At 36.6% G+C, this 14,723-nt stretch overlaps 1 protein-coding gene across 2 annotated transcripts in view; it reads left to right on the forward strand.

The window, feature by feature from the left end:
* LOC137251241 (D-2-hydroxyglutarate dehydrogenase, mitochondrial-like) overlaps window positions 1-14,723 on the forward strand; it is an 86,411-nt gene that overhangs the window by 2,030 nt on the left and 69,658 nt on the right. The gene's annotated exons all lie outside the window — the stretch shown is intronic.

Raw genomic sequence — 14,723 nt, forward strand, 5'->3', positions numbered from 1 at the left:
TCCAATATACATAATAGAAATTGTAACAGGTCGATTATAGAAGACATTAAGGAAAAATTGGTTCGAGGGTTTATTTGTGAATATAAATCAGCAGTTTTTATAGACTTGACTTGACTTGAGAACTGTCACTTAGGTACAGTTCTATTAAATGAAAATTGCATGTTACTGATTACTCAAAACTTGGCAATACTTAACTTGACTTCGAAAGTCTGTTGAATTTTGATTTTCTATGAAAGTTCTAAGTGACGTTTACATTTTGAGATGCCATTTGTTTGTTTCCATTTCATTTTGTCATACAAATTGACATTTATTTAAAAATAAATTTCAAAGCTGATTATGATGCCAAATTGTATGCGCTAAGTGAAGTATAATCGTGGCTAAGTTGCTAACTTTACGCCAAGTCAAGTCGATGCTAAGTATCAGTAATGGGCCCTTTAGTCTTTCTATGTTTGTTTGAATACATGTTATGATATATTTTAAAACGCTAGACTACTAGGGTCTGGATACATTCAAAAATTATGAACCGGATAACTTTCAAAAATGTCGTAATGTACCAAATGAAAGCTGCTGAAGAGAATTTCAACAGCAAGATTACGAAAATAGCGCAAAATATGGACTTTGGCTATCCCGAAAGGTGTTTTGAGCGGGGTTATAAGCATATGGTGATTTATATCAAAATCTTACTTTATTTCGAAGCAATGGAACTAAATGTGGACCAGGGTGACCCTGAATCGGGCTTGTGAGACTTCACGGACGATAATGTTGGCGGGCTAGCCCTATAATTTAGAGAGTCTAATTAGCTGCTTAAACGTGATATCCACATCAACGTAAAATATCTTACGGTCAACCAGGTCCTCTCTATTGTCAATGTCTCGAAACAGAAAATTTACATAGGAAAATGATTGATATCACCCAGCGGGTTAGGGGGTTAGAAAATACCCGCGGTAGGTATGCCTGTCGTAAGAGGCGACTAAAATATCAAATAGATTCAAGGGGTTGTGTAACGCAACCCTTTCAAGGGGTTGCCAGCGCAATATACAACTTCTCCAACCCAATTTTCAACCTCATATATCCGTGGCGAATCCTGTTTCATTAACAGCCGAGCATCTGGCGACCCCGAACTCCTCTTGGATGTAGGGGGTGGGAGCGCGGTATGGCCTAGAAGGTCGCATATGGTCATACCAAATCGTTGCCGAGATGGTCGGGCTTGGTACCGGAACGTATTGGATCTGCATCCGGCAAAGGAGCATCAACATCGAGAACACTCCCCAAGGCTTTCGGAGAGTGTCCTTATCGCTACAACAACAACAACTCAGTTCACTGGACTTGAAATAGTAGTATCTGTCCCGTGTCTGTCTTGACTAAAAAAAATTTCCGATTGAATGATAGTGCCTTCTGAATTAAATAAAATATTCCAAATGAAACGGGCGCGAAAATATTTATATGTGTGCAAGGATTTCAATTTGCCAAAATAATAATTCCCTTTCCATAAAATGTTTCCCTTTCTTTCTAAAACGGTTGTGATACCATTTCCTTTCAAGTTGTTAAGATGTTCACTGTACGACGTACATACTTCGAAATATGTATCTTGAAATTTTTTTCGAGATAGGGATAAATATGTTAAATAGCTCAACTTGTGTGGTGTGCTTTTAGCGTGATCCGCCTACCAAGCCGAGGGTCCTGGTTCAACTCCCGGACAAAGTAACTTAGAAAAAAGGTTTTCTAATGAGGTCGCCCCTCGAAAGTTATTTGGCAAACACTCCGAATGTATTTCTGTCATGAAAAGCTTCCCGGTGAAATTTCATCTGCCATGCAGATGCCGTTCGGAGTTTCGATGAAATGTTTGGCCATTGCTAATTTAGTCGATCGAACATATTTATATGAGTAAGTCGCTTATTATATGTATATACGTAAACATTATGGTGAATACGTTTTAATGGTTTGTTTTTTTTTATACCCCTAGTCCCGAAGATGGCTTTAGAATAAAGCCGAAATATCGACAAGAATAAATTATACAACTATAATACAAAAAGTTGTGTTTTTATTTAAATTGGCCTTCAGCTCAAAAATTTAAAAATATATTATTTAATATAAAGGCTATTAATTCTTATCAAAATGTTGTTCTTTGGTCAAAATAATAATAACTTTGTCAAAAAATTAACCGATTCTCATGATTTTTTCTTTGAAATGTTCGTTATTACTTTTAATAATTTATTTAATAATTTGGGAAAAATTTAAACAACGTGACATCAGGACGGAAAAGGCGACAGCTGTTTCGATTATACCTTGTAAATCTCTTCAAAGCCTTTTCTCCCGGGTGTGGGATTCGAACCAGCACTCCTACAATAGTTGAAATGGTTACAAACGCATTCAGCTACGTCATGCCTTAGTTGTTGTAAAGTTTTTCCCAATTGCCTTCTTTTGCATATATTAATCTTCTACATATCACATACTTCGTATGTAATTATGTGTTGAAGTTATGCATGTTTGTAAGGCGGTTTCAGAGAAACTTGGTATTGTTGCTGTTTTTATTCCATTTATAGAACTACAACGAATTAACCAAATGTTGTCTGTTTGTATGAGTTAATCGGGGATTGCACATATTGCTTTAAATGTATGAAAACATTTATTTCAAGCAATTTTTAATTTTATAATTTATTTAGTAATTTGGGGAAAAATTATTTATTAAAATAATAACAAATGAATTTATTAAATAATAAATGTGATATTTTAATTAATTTTAAGCATTTGGCATTGATCGCCTTGTATGCTGATTTGCATTGCATCAATATATGGTGAAAAAAAAAGTTGAATATTCAAAAATTCATATTTCGAAAACAACGAGCTTTGGGTAATGGATATTTACCCAACTTGAAATATAAACTGCTCACTCGATATAGAAAAAGTTTAAACAAAAAACAATAACCGTTTTTTTGAAATATTAATTTAAAAAAAAAAGTCATAAATTTTTACTAAATACTAAAAAAATAATTTTTTTTTAACTATATGCAATTGTTTATAAATTTACTAGAAGACGCGGCAGACGTTGTCCTGCCCTAAATTTGGCCTATCTGCATATACGCTTTTTCCTAATCCTTTTATTCACTCCTCCCTCCGTCTTTTTCGCTTCATCTATGTCCATCTTCGTCTCATTCTATCTCTTTCTCAATCTCCTTCTCTTTTTCTCTTCTCTCAATTTCTTCTGCATCCCTTATTGCCTGTCCCAGAGGGTGGTATCTATTTTATTCCAGTCCCAGTCCCAGTTCTAATCCCAGTCCCAGTCCGTCTCTGGATAATATATTACTCTGTACCAAAGCACTCATCAACAGCTTTTATTTGATATCCATATTATATAAACACTGTCTAGGCATTCACTGGCCCACGTTTTGGCCTATTTCTCGAGACCCTGTACCTGTAGTAACCACCGCGTGAGGTCTACGCAACTTGTGTGAAAGTTTGAACAAAATCTACCGACGCATCTCTTTAAACACCGGCGACCAACTAACACACATTTTAGCCTTTCTTTTTATATATATAGATTTTTATTTTTCGTTGCTTTTGAAATTCGGCTTAAAAATTGCACATGGAACAACTAAAGACTCTCCTGTATTAAAAAAAAATGTCATAGTACCTCTAAATCGCGGGCCCCCTCAGAAACCCCTCCCCCTCTCCTCGGGCCTGGTGATGTGCTATACTTGATATCATTCGCTATAATATTTTTTATTGATAAGCAGGTTTTTAATTAAAAACCAAGCAATTACACCGAAGTATATCCGCACCACCTGAAAATATGAGTACCACTGCGTATACGTAACATTTTAATATTACGTATAAACAAATAAAAAATATTGCAATAAAATAATATTGCGACTATAAACTGAGATATAAACTATCCTATATTTCAAGTTAGATCAAACTACACACGGGGTGCAAAACAAATTCAAAATCGGTTCAGTAGTTTAGGAGTCCGTTGGCCTCAAACCTGTGACACGTGTTTTTTATATATTAAGATATAAAACTAAAAGCAATAGCGAACATTTCGAAGAAAAAAGCATGAGAATCGGTTAATTTTTGACAAACTTATTTTATGCTGTAATGCATTGCATCAATAAATGGGGGAAACAAATTTTTAATATTCAAAAATGCATATCTCGAAAACAACAATTTTTGGCGAATAGGCATTTAGCCAAGTTGAAATATGAACTGTTCACTCAATATAGAAAAAGTTTAAGCAAAAAAAGATAACGTTTTTTGAGCAATTAATTTTTGAAAAAAAAGACAAATTTTTACTAAATACTAATCAATAATTTTTTTAAACTATATGCTATTGTTTATAAAGTTATATAAAAGTAAATATAATAACGAACATTTCAAAGAAAAAATCATGAGAATCGGTTAATTAATTCATCGAAATCAAAAATCATGTCCTGCGCGGGCCGGGTGTCTTGAAATGGAATGAGCCAATACCAATTTCACAGAGTAGGTAGCTGCGCTTGTATTTTATTTTGATTGTCTTTATAGTTAAGCAACTTAAGTATTTCTTGTAAAAGCGTAAAATTTTGTTTGGGGCTGCTGACAGATGTTCGATTAATGGAGCAAGTGGGCCTGTGTGAAAAGAAAAACTTAATTATTTCATTAAATGAAATTGTGATACCATTCAGTTTCTGTGTGAAATTGGTATACCTACATACTCGATTTTAAATTCACATCGAGCGACATGTGTCGCATTGCCTCGAAAATTTTAAACTACATATGTACATTTAAATCGATATAAGAACAGCTATGGAATCGTAACATACGATCACGAATCGAAAACTATTTTCATTCGAGCGCTAAGAAGTAGGCTATCCAACTATTTAAAAAAAACTAATAGGTAGGTACATACATATATTATGGATCTAGTGAGTACGTATTGTCTCTAGTCCACATATTTCATTAATCCGATACACCATTGCGGAGCTATTGTGATTTAAACAACTTTATTCGATCAAGGATCCTATGATCGATAGATTTGCTTGAGCCGAAACATGTCTTATAAATTTTGACACCCTACAATATAGAAAAGTTACACTGTGCGACTGTGCGACGACCGCACGGCATTCTTCATTTTTTACTTCCTCTTATCTACTGCGCCTGCTTGCTTGCTATGCCTACCAACCGTGTGTGATATTTCAGTATACGTTTAAGTTAATGTGAAGTGCATATGTATGTGAGTGTTGTTGTAGCTGTATACTGTCGAAGTTATTTATTTATGTAGGTAGGTACACATTTTTGTTATTTTGTTTTCCCCAACAACAGCAACAAGCGCTCTGTACGTTGTTGTATCATAAAATAATTTCATCCATGCGCACAGCGCATTTCAATCTGGGAATCAAAAAAAAAAAAAATATACCTAATATGAAAAATGTTTTTTTAAATAGGCAGTAAAAACAACAAATAATGCGATTTTATAGCAGGCATTTCTCATCTCTTGTTTGTTCATTGCTGTTGCGTGTTTTATTTTCCTCTCCTTTTTATGCCTCTTTAACGTTTTGAGCAAACTTATTCAAATATATGGATTTGTGTAGATATATCTTATACGACATCAGCGCCATTGTTGTTGTATTTGTTGTGCCGCTGAACAACTGGTTTTTATTGAAACAAAGAAAAAATTACGCTGTATAATTTTTGTTGCGTTTGCAAGCGAAAAAAAATTTTAATATTCCCATTGAATTGTTACGATCGCAAAAATTTCAAAATGATGATGGCAACAACCCCATTCCTTTTGTGGATGTTACATTTTGAATGGTTGTTTGTTGTTGTTGCTGCCACTCCGCGCGGCAGATGTGTTGTATCTATTCAGTATTCATTTATTTGTACTTCATTTTAAATTTTTGTTGTACCGCACATTGACTTTGACTGGCATGCATATTCACATACACCTCATTGTTGTTGGTAGCTCTTTCGACCACTGCGAACGCGCTCGACACGATCCTCCTTCTCACCGTCATCGCCTTTCCTTGGTCATCGCTGTTTTGGTCGCCATATTATTTTTTCATTTTTTTTGTCAACTCTACGCTTAATTGCTTGTTGCTATTTGTTGTTGCTTTTGTCTCTTTTATTACAAACGTTTGTGTATATATTTGCTATTACGTGTGTAGTTACCGTTAGGATTTCTTCATTTTTATTTTAATCTTTCCCACCCTTTTTCGTTATAATAGTGGCTATTGGCGTTGACGTCGGCGCTTTGCCTATTAGCAGCGCTTTAGATTTTTTTAAATGATTTTTGTGTGTGTAGGTACTAGAATACATATTTTCATACATATATACATACAAATATATGCGATATTTACTGTTGCTGTCATTTTCATTCCCAACTGTACATTGTTCGCAGTTGTCGTTCGTTTATAAATCTTAAAACAATATGAGCGATGGAGATGGCACTCGTCTCAGACTTTCACCCAGCACGCACCTCTCTTGCGCCTCTTTAAATCACACTTCTTTAAGCGCATGCGTCGATTTTAATTAACCTTTTCTACTTCACCTCTCTTGAGAATTTTGACAAAGTGCCGCTCTCGCACCTTTACCTCTTCGCCCATGCTTTTCCTCTATGAACTTGTGCTGTGGAAGTCCCAATAAAGTATCGGTAATACTACAATTAGTGCTGTTTTTTGTTGTTGTTGAGAGTATACATATGTGAGTCTATTAGATTATAATTGTATTAGTTAATATGTTTGTAATCTAATAACCAAACGGCGTAGAACGTGACGAAAATTGTGTTTAGGGTGTAGATATTCACCTCGCTTTGTTTTTCTATTAAGATTTAGAATTTCAGAAAACAAGTTTTTTATACCTTTTATGAAAATGTATGTATATTAACTTTGTCACGAATCTCAAAATTGTAAGTCGTTAAAGGAAAATAGATAGACCCACCAATAAGTATACCGAAATGATCAGGACGAAGAGCTGAGTTGATTTAGCCATGTCCGTCTGCCTGTTTGTATGCAAACTAGTCCCTCAATTTTTGAGATATCTTGATACAATTTGGTGAGCGGGTATATTTAGGTGTCCGATTAGACATTTGTCGGAACCGGTCGGATCGGACCACTATAGCATATATCCCCCTATTGCCTGCGGGTTTGATGGGGTCGACCCCATCTAGCCTCCGCTAGGCTGCGTTGGACTTATCGCGGAATTCGGGTATGCTTGCCTTTCAGCACGAACTAGCTCGCCGGATATGGGTGGGTTTCGTTTACCACAGTCCACGCAGCAGCCGCAATAGAGAAAAAAAATCATACCATTAAGTGACACCGAAGTAATCACTCCACCATCGTAGCATCTGATCAGCCACGGCCAATTAGAATCATCAACCCTTCTAATTTTCAAAACCCATAACTGCCCTTGTCCGTCTCCTTCGTACCCCCCCTTGTCCAAGTCTCGGTTCGCCTCCTTTGCATGAGGCCGGCTAATCCGCCCCTCCTCAACCTTTTGCCAACCTAGGCCCTTGTGGCTGGCCCCTAAAATTCCCCACACCCCATATTCATGAGTTACTCTCCACACTCATGCCCCCTTACCACTTCCCCATGTCATCCTGTCCTCGTCCGTCATGACCACGTCAAGGAAATTACTCACCCCAACTTCACTTTAATTTTAACAATTCCTCATACACTTTATTTCAATTATTCAATGAAACATGATAACTTTAGTTAATAATGCACATCGGTGCAACCCTCGTGCATGGACACAGTTGAGCCGAGTTCCAAAACCGCCTTTCCAAAAACCAAAATCCAAAAAAACCATAAGCCTACCCCAGGACGTCCAAGTTTACAACCCTGGCCTTCAGACTAATGCATCTGTTTACATTTAATTTCGAACCTTTGTGCGGCCCCCTATGGATAGCAGCACCTGCCTGCACCGATCTGCATCTCCTATTGGGCATCCACGTCCCACTTATGCGTAGGTCACGGTGTGCCTGAAGCAAGTTTAATTGAAGGGTCAAAGCACAACCGATTTTCTCGTGGATTCTTATTTTATGGACCAAATTAAGTCAGAATCCAAAATTTAAGCTTTTTCTACAGAGCCGTTTTTGAGAAAATTCGATTTAAATTTTGAAAATAGAAAAAAATCAGTACTAATTTTTTTGATCTTTTTTGATTTGTGGTCCGATTTGGCTCATATTTGGAACACATAATACATACAAGAATAGAAATCGACCTATACAAAAAAATTGCCGCTAGGTGGCGCATGGATCGAGATATTCACAAAAATCGTATTTGTGGTCCGATTTGGCTCATATTTGGAACAAAATCGACTTATGAAAAAAAATCACCGCTAGGTGGCAAGGATCGATATATTCCAAAAATCGTATCGAAAATTTTAAATATCTGGATCTTTGCGCTACCTAGCGGCAATTTTTTTCGCAGGCCGTTTTCTATTCATGTATGTATAATATCTTCCAAATAGGAGCCAAATCGGACCACAAATACGATTTTTGTGAATATCTCGATCCATGCGCCACCTAGCGGCAATTTTTTTGCATAGGTCGATTTCTATTCTTGTATGTATAATATCTTCCAAATATGAGCCAAATCGGACCACAAATCAAAAAAGATCAAAAAAATTAGTACTGATTTTTTTCTATTTTCAAAATTTAAATCGAATTTTCTCAAAAACGGCTAGGTAGAAAAAGCTTAAATTTTGGATTCTGACTTAATTTGGTCCATAAAATAAGAATCCACGAGAAAATCGGTTGTGCTTTGACCCTTCAATTAAACTTGCTTCAGGCACACTGTGAGGTATAAACTAAATTGGTTTAAATTGGTATTTCTAAAAGTATAAAGATTCCTACAGGGAATTCCTTTCCCGTTTATATATATGTATATATATATGTAAATTAGATTGTATGTATGTATGTCTAAATATATGCAGGCTCCTACTGGGCATTCATGCCCCACTTATGTGTGGGTATAAACTAAATCGGTTTAAATTGGTATTTCTATAAGTATAAAGATTCCTGCAGGGAATTCCTTTCCCGTTTATATATATGTATATATATGTAGATTAGGTTGTATATCTAAATGTATGCAGTCTGCTACTGGGCGTTCATACCCCACTTGCACATGCACATAAAAAAACTCCTAACTTCGATACATCCCTAAAGGTGGGAGAGGGCTGACCAAAACAACCTGAGGTGGCTCAAGGCTATGACCCTTGACGAAAGGTCACCTTGTCACGACTCAGTCAGAGTGTATGCGCGCTTGTTGACTTAAGTTGACTCACCTCAGATTGCTGTAGGCGCCCCTACCTCACCTTGTTAACTCAAATTCAAATTATCCAAATATATAGAGTTTATGTTTCTTGTGTCAAATTAATATATACGAGGTTTATACGTAGCCTGTAGATCTAGTTTTGTCAATTCGGAGCAAGGCATAGTCCACCATAACAACTATCTTCACTAGCACAAATTCACTTGTGGGCTAGGTGTTTTTGACACCCCCTAATGATACGTATGGGGATGTTAGGCTGCACCGAATTCACACAGCTGACCTCATATGTAATATAAATATAATTGTTCCAATAACTCGGGGCCGGGATTGTTCCTCCGTTTGAAAATGGACCCTTCTGGGGCTTGATCCTTATTGCCTTGGTTAGCAAGGTAGGGCGTGCAGCTATCCTTGTAGGCCTCCTTGGCGGATGGACTGAAGCGTGAGATTTTCCGGAAGATTAATTGAACAATGATTGTGGAAGTCCGCAGCCACCACCCACTATTTATTGACGTCATTCAGGTGTCTATGGAGGACCACCGCGTTATATCCCTTTATTTCCCCCAACAAAAACTTCAGGAACAAGAGGGTGTTGCCTTAACGTTCGCCTTACAAACTCGTTTTATGGCATTCAACTCTATCTCCGGCTGCTTGTTCACCGAATTCCTCCGGCGCACCACTCTTACGTTCCGGGCTCAATTATTCTGCGGTATTTTGTGGAACTGCCCCTCCCAGCCATCTATCAGGGATCAACCGCCATAATAAGGAATATTAACTAACATTCTTACCTTTTGACGTGGTCCTCCGATGCCGTCAATTCCGAAACTTTACAATATTTTCCGACATTAATCTTTGTTCTTTCAGGCGCCGGGTTGTGTCTGCCTCAGTTCTTGCGATCCCACATTTTGAGTGCAAATAACATGCCTCAAATTTGTCGGCTTGAAGGAGGTTTTCCGGCGGCTAGTTAACTTGACTGCGGTTTAACGCTGTAGCTTAATGACACATTTTACCTTTTGTTCGCTAGCGTCTTGGTGTGTTCGACTACCCGTTTAGATCCAACTACTGTTTGCGATGCAACTGATTTGATACAACTTTTTTCTCGCATTACCGGTCGATCGCAACTAGTCGGTCGTAACACCCCATACAACCGATTTTTCAGAAAAGAGGATTTTTGTCATATCTTCCTCAATTCATTAGATTGAAGCTTCAAAATTCACGGAATGCTTACGTGTAGAGCATTCAATGTTTTATCAAAAAATTGTAGATCGGTGGTATACATATATGGTATGTATCCCCTACAACGGATTGTTAAGATAAAAAACTTTTCGCAATTTCTACACAATTTGAACAGCTAGAAGCTTCAAATTTCGCCAAAGTTTTACGTATATAGCATATATTGTTGTGTGAAAAAATCATAAAGATCGATGGTATATATATTATATACCCCATATAAACTGTCATTTCTGCCCCCTTTTTACCGGCTAGAAGCTTCAAATTTCATCAAATACTTACGTTTACGTCATATACAGTTGAGATATGTGATTCATGGTCATAGCTATTTCATGCAGACCACAAAACAAACGTGAAACTTTGCATCCTCACACAAACTACTTAGCTATTTTTTTTATATTTATATTAAACATCTGTTCGCTATATATTTCATATCTTATACAGCCGATTATTTGGAGATTACGAATGGGATAAGATTATCGTTCAGCCCCATTCATGAATGGTATGAAGTCTTCGGCACAGCCGAAGACAGTCCTGTCCTTACTTGTTTTAAACTAACTTGAGCTCGTCCAGCGCTTGAAGTTTAAACTCAATAGAGTTAACCTTATTTTATATTGAAGTTTTATTGGTATGCATCTGTTTCCTAACAAACCGATTGGTGTTCGATAACAAATCGATACTACGCAGATAGTAAATCGATAATCCTTTAATAAAAAGTCTATAACTTTGCGATAGAAAATCGATAAAACAAGCATAACAAATCGATAATTCTTTTAAAACAGATCGATAGCTTTCCGATAGCAAATAATTAAATTTTCTATAAAACCCTGATAACAAAAACCACAACCTTTCGATAACATATCGATAAATTTTTCAAAATCAATCGATAACGTTTCGATATCAAATATATACAATTCCGACAACAAATCGATAATACGCAGATAACAAGAACAATAACTTTTCGATAACAAACCGGTAATTTTTTGATAACACGGCGATAATTTTTCGAAAGATAATCCATACATTTCCAATAGTTTATAGATAACAAATTGATAACTTTTCGATAACAACTCAGTAAGACGCCAAAAACAAATTGGTTAAACTCCTATTATAAACCGACGACTATTGATAACATTTTTGATAAATAGTAAAAGTAGTCGATTACTTTTCGAAAATAAGTCTATAAACACATCGCTAACTTTTGTTAATCGATGTCAAATTTATAGCAATTCGATAACAATATAGGACGTCTATACCTCGTCGGTCGGGTGAAACCGAACATTACATACCCAGCTGTACACTTAAAATTCTGTTGTTTGTTTTGTGTGCTTAATAGTGATACAAGGCTGCGCAATAAATACATATACATACATATGGTTCTATTCTGAACCAATTTTCTTTTAAAAGAAGCAAAAAGGATACAGCATAAAAATACGATTGGTACAAAACTATTTTTCGCTAAGATTTATTATTTTTTCCTACGATCCTTTTTGAAGTCATTTATATAAAAGTAGGCGTGGTCCTTAACCAATCTTATCCATTTTTACTAGAAATATTTCCGGCTATAAGGAAAATATGTGTAGATTTTTCTTCGAGTTATGGCTCCCGAAACATTGAAAATTGCTTAGACAAAAAAGGGGCGGTGCACCACCCATTTTCAAAAATTTTAGTGTTTTCCAATTTAATGTTATAATTCAATTTAGAAAGTAAAATGCTATTGGTACAAAGTTCTTTTTCACTAAGATATAGCTTATTATTTTCTTCTACGACGCTTTTAAAAATATTGTATATAAAATTGGGCGTGGTCTTTAACCGATCTCGTCCATTTTTTCTAGAAATATTTCCTGCTATATAATAAAATTTGTGTACCCAATTTTATTACGATCCGTTAATTTTTCTTCGAGTTATGGAACCCGAAACATAGAAAATTGCTTAGTAATAAAAGGGGCGGTGCCACGCCCATTTGTTTAAAATTTGAAATTTTCCTATTTATTGTTATAAATCCACTTTGGAAATGAAATACCATTGATATAAAGCTCTTTTTCAGCTCTTTATAGCTTATTTTATTCGTCCACGACCCTTTTAAAAATCTTTTATATAAAAGTGGGCGCGGTCCTTAACCGATTTCGTTAATTTTTCTTCAAAGCATTCCTTATAGTAAAGGAAACCTCTCTGCCGAATTTTGTTACGAGTGGTTTAACGATTTTTATTTATGATTAATAATATTTGTAAAATTGATTTTATCACAAGTGGGCGGTGCCACGCCCATTTTAAAAATTAAAATTTTTATCAAGAGTTTCAATATCAGTCCACATGTCAAATGTCAACATTCTAGGTGTACTATTTACTAAATAATCAGGTTTTTTGTGTTTTCCAAAATGTTAAATATATAAAAAGTAGGCGTGATTATCATTCGATTTCGCTCATTTTCAATACCAATCTATTCTGGGTCCAGATAAGCTCGTGTACCAAGTTTGGTATCTAAATATCTCAATATTTACTCAAGTCATCGTGTTAACGGGCAGACGGACGGACATGGCTCAAAATTTTTTTTGTTCGATACTAATGATTTTGATTCTATAATTCTATATCTATCTCGATTCCTTTATACCTGTACAACCAACCGTTATCCAATCAAAGTTATAATACCCTGTGTACAAGTACAGCGGGTATAAAAAACCGATAACATGGCGCTTCAAATGCCTCTTGTTGTTCATCAGTTCTTTTCCAGCGTGTACACTTTTAAGTCAATGGAAACGTCAACCTGGCGAAATTCGGGATGGATATTTTGTCATGTGATCTTCAATTTCTTCTCAGGCGACGGTACGAGCTACTCGTGCATTCCGTCTTTACGACTTGCGGTCTCAAATAGCAAGTTTGAGAGGCAAGTTACGACGTGATTTGCGCACGGTTTCGATTACAGTTTTTTCGACCTCTAGCATTCCTTGCGTTTTGTTGCAGGACACCTCGAAATGTTATGTCTAAACTTCCACCGGGGAATTCGATCAGCCAAATTCATAAATAATGTTTCACCGACGCATAACCAGGTCCAAGGCCCATATCTGCACATACCAAGCAGACTTGGTGTTATCGGTACGCATAAGATGGCTACCCTGTTATTATTTGTACCTAATAATGCTTTAAATAACTTCTCGACTATATGTCGGATTGAAACTCGTTGAGTTGTGAGGGAGACGAACAGATATGGCTGGGGAAGAGAGCGTTGCAAATACATGTTACCGCCGCTAACAACAAAGGCCATTTTAAATACTTAGATATCAAATTACTGAGCGAGCTTCACATCTTTCGAAACCTCACCGGTATGAAAGGGAATCCTATATTAATAATAATTCGGCCGGATATACATACCTCCCAGAAGATTGAGGACGAGTTTCTCTTTCAATTTGCAGTATATTGTTTTTTAATTTTCCTCACAAACAGACGGCGCTACAAGTCCGAACAGACTTGTCAGACCACTATCGAGCGACTACTCCGTTTAAAGAACATTTGGGACATTAATGTAAGGTGTACTGTCAATCTCTACCACGACTGTCTATAGTATAGACCATCGAATACTGTCAAGGCGTAAATGCAGTCCGTTTTAGTAGTCGTTTGGTGGGAGGAGTCCCCAACGCTGTGCAAAATGTGTCCTTGCCTGTATGTAGACTCCTCAAGAAATCTTAACTTTGGAGGGCGGGATGTCGTTTCGTTGATAAGTTGATCCATCGGTGGCATTTTGCAATTGACAGTCAAAAACTCTGTAGGGCTTGATCGAATAGCCTCTGTGAGCTCAACCCGTCAGCTTTCTACCACATCAGAACTGCGCATGCTCGGATCGGTCGAAAAATTGCTTCCAACGTCCATGTCGTGAGCTCTGGTCGCTAACTCCACTATCTACGGGGAACTATTTTGCAGCCATACATACCCCCAATAGGTTCGTTATGCCCTGTATTTAGCCTTCAATTCATCTTCGGAACGCAGAACTGACTATCCAGATCACTCAAGGGCATGAATGCATCTTCTATTACTTCTGCTCAAACATTATTGAAGGCATCTCTATGTCCAAGAATGCAGGCAGGGTAAACTGTTTGTTTCAACTTGTGGAGCGCTTTAATTACACAGCACAGAATCGGCGGAGACTGCGGGACTCTATTCTGAGCCAGAAAATACTGGAATTCTACTAGTTCGGTTATACCTTTTTGTTAAAATGCGTTGGGCAAGCTATACATAGAGCAAAATTTAAGGCCTTTC

The sequence above is a fragment of the Eurosta solidaginis genome, chromosome 4 (assembly GCF_040869045.1).
Source record: "Eurosta solidaginis isolate ZX-2024a chromosome 4, ASM4086904v1, whole genome shotgun sequence".
Classification (NCBI taxonomy): Eukaryota; Metazoa; Arthropoda; class Insecta; order Diptera; family Tephritidae; genus Eurosta; species Eurosta solidaginis.